Source organism: Rattus norvegicus, chromosome Y (genome assembly GCF_036323735.1).
Source record: "Rattus norvegicus strain BN/NHsdMcwi chromosome Y, GRCr8, whole genome shotgun sequence".
Lineage (NCBI taxonomy): Eukaryota > Metazoa > Chordata > Mammalia > Rodentia > Muridae > Rattus > Rattus norvegicus.
Window position 1 is genome coordinate 20,208,692 of NC_086040.1, and position 3,625 is coordinate 20,212,316.

A 3,625-nucleotide genomic window follows, 5' to 3' on the forward strand; every position below is an offset into this window, starting at 1 on the left:
TTTGCAGGCAATCCTTCATGCCTTGCTTCTAGATTCAAAAATTATTACTTAGCTTCTTATACACAAGGCATATTCTTTCATGCTCTCTCTAGGTATGTGTCTTTCTCTGTACCTCTGTCTCATCTCTCTTTCTCTGTCTGTTTGCCTCTCTGTCCAATTTTTCCTATTTCCTACAACAGTCTTTACTAATGATAACATATCTCATGCCAGTTTTTGCACTTTCTTATCTCATAAACCCCAGTGTGATCTAAACTTGGTGTCCTCTGGCTAACCACAATTAGAAATAGAGTTGACATCCAACTGTACTAGACTAGAACTTTAAGAACTGAGAAGATGTAAAATATTCAACAATTCCCAACAAGCTAGGGCCCAATAAGCATGTATGGAAAGTAAATTTTCAGAGATCCAAGAAATGCATGGAAGGCTGACAATGGCCTAGCTTCTCTTTGCTGGGACTGCCAGCATCAGGATAAAGGTAACACGGGAATTTAATAAACCTGTATAGCTTAAGAATACTTAGTCTCTACCCTTACTTTACAATTCCCTTTCTGTATTTTCCTAATGGATGTTGTCCAGAAATGTAGTAGAGACACACTTTCATGAGTATAGAAGATGCCACATGTGGCACCCAACAGAAGAATTTGACTTTTTATCCCTGGTTGAAGCTCCTTACCAAAGATCTGCAACATCTTTTTTACTATGACTGCTGCTTTGGTGTGTGTGTGTGTGTGTGTGTGTGTGTGTGTTTGTGTGTGTGTGTTGTGTGTGTGTGTGTGTCTGTGTGTCAGTCTGTCTGCCTGTCTGTCTGTCTTTGTCTTGGTCTGTCTGTTTCCTCCACATTATTCCTGTCTATAGTTCAGCTTGACTTTTTAATTGTTCATTCCAAGATTGTCCCATCATGCTTTGTGTGAGTGTTTGGTTTTGATGGCTCAAACTGTACCTGTAGCCAGAAGTGTGAATGGCTGATCACATCACTAACACCCTCATGAATAAAATAAGTTATTTTTGAGGCTCTGAGGGAAGTTTTTATCAGAATTTATGTAAGTTTTCTTTATGTTTTACTCCCCCATACAAACTGTACTACTCTGTGGATATTATCCAAGTCTTAGCCTAATTGTATTTATTCGTATACCTGGCCTACTAGGAAGGCAGCATCCCAACCCTCCAATTTTAATTATCAGTACCAATAGATGAGGAATTTGAAGAAATTGGACCTTTATCTATAGAAGATGTCCCCTGAGATTGATAAACTGTGTGGAATCATTGCTTCACTGCCAATCATCCTGACCTAAGTTGTCACCTTCCTTTCTGGTTGTCATTTTGTCTGTGCTACATAAGGTGGGGAGGAACCATCTCTGGGCTGTGTTTGAAAATTGAGTCTTCAGTATTCATGCATAAAGGTGGGAATAATTTCAATAAATTCGACATCTCTGGGTTAGAAGAGCGAGTGACTGAAAGTCTTCCCTTGTGTCTCAAGCAAAGCTACTGGAAAGGGCAACTTCGCTTGTTGATTTGGAGAAGATCTAGTTAATTGGTAGTTATATGCTTTTGAAGGGCAACCACTCCTGGATACTCTAATGTATGCTGGAATTTCCTTGGTATTCTCTGTGATGTCACTAATGCTATGGAAACAGAAACTGTCCTTGTGGCATTTAGTTAGTGCTTAATGGTTTACCCACAGACAATGTTTCAGGGTGATCAAGTTATTAACAGAGAAAACAGAGAACATGGAGAGAAGAGAGAGAGAGAGAGAGAGAGAGAGAGAGAGAGAGAGAGAGAGAGAGAAGAAATTGGGATTTCTTTCTTGTTATACTTTCTTGTTATAAAAGTGCAAAAAAATGATCTGGTGGAAAGCAGAGGGAGTAAGCCCTGGTCTGGTACTGGGGAGCTACCTGGAGGAGGTGGTCTTGGCTCAGGCCTTCTAGGAGTAGGATTTTTGATCTGAAGCCTCTGGATTCCTAAAGAAGAAATCCAGAGGCAAGAACATGTGATGAATGTTTGGCAGAGAGCAGTTGGACTACTATGAGCTCCATTCATTCTGAATGAGAAAGAATATCAATACGAATATTAACTTTCATCTTCAGAGTATTCCTGGACATGCCATTGGAATTTTTTCACGTGAACTGAGAGGGCTACCCCCCTGGACATGTATCAATGTCTCTGACTTTTTGTCTTGAAAATACATGATTAAGGCTTGTGGTCCTGAGCACTATTGACCCAAGACTGTTTGGCATCACATCAGATATGAATTGAAAATGTCCTCCATTTCTTCATGTCTTGGCCAGCTCTTGCTGTTTAGGGCTAGGGGTACTACAGAAGTGAGTGAGGCATATGTCTACCAATCATGGTTCGTAGCAGGAAAGTAGCTAATAGATCCAGCTTTAATAGAGCTTTCCTCCTCTTTCAGTGCTTCAAAGTGTCTGTAGATTTCCCCTTTCATCATGCTTCATTGGGGGACTCAGCATGTTCTCTCCTGTGCCTGGGCCATTACTATGCATGTTCCCTTGTCTTTATCTACAGGATCTGCTGGGAAGGAATCATCCCAACATTCCACCATCAGTGAGCTAGTACAGCTGATTTAGAAGTTGTAGAAACTAACTAATGAGCTCCAGAAATGACCTGTGTTTTGGGTAAACTCTCAGGAATACTGACCCATTGTAACAACAGGATTTGAACAAAAGATAGCCATTATGCCCAGTTCTTTGTTGACTGTCTTGACCCCGCTGTGTTAACCACAGTTTTCTCATATCACAAGAAAGAGCATCTCCAATGTCCCCATGCATAATTTAATTTTATCACGTCCCTCTCAGTGGTAGAACATGAAGACAGGATAGGACTGTGATGGGAAGCTATTTCATTTCTCAGAATAGCAGAAGCTGTGGTTTGAATAGCAGTCTTGAGATATGGCAAGTAGTTTGTGAACTCTCGTCATGGATCTAAATAGACATAGAATGCATTTCCTGTCCTCAGAGAATCAAAGAAAGCTGGTCAGCAACAATACCACAGTAACTTAGACTTAGGTAGGGAAAGTTTTATTTATTTATTTTTTATTTCTTAATTTATTTTAAAGATTTATTTTATTTGCTTAATATGAGAATATTGTAGCTGTCAAATACACCAGAAGTGGTCATCATATGCCATGATAGACTGTTGTATGGCACGACGTTTTTGCTGGAAATTAAACACATGACCTATGGAAAAGGAGTCAGTGCTCTTAAATGCTGAATCATCTTACCAGCCTAAATTACTTTTGATGGTGATGCTGATTGTATTGAGGACGATGATGGTGATGGTGGTGATGATGATGATCATGATGATGATATGATGATGATGATGATGATGATGATGATTATACTGTAACCCTAAATAGATCAAGACTTATACTCCTCCAATGCTCTTCCCCTCCCCTGTCTCAAGAAGTACTTTCAATAAAGAAGACACCATCACAGCAGCCCTTCCCTCAGAACTAAAAGAGAGAAAAGTTTTACTTTGCCTTTGTTATGGAGATTTTTCTTGTTGACTGGTTTCATAGCTTCAGACCTGAGGCCAGGTAGACTATGGAAATGGGAACCCCTTTTGGAGGAATCTGCTTACCTTGGAGAAACTGGGAAACAGTGAGCAAGGG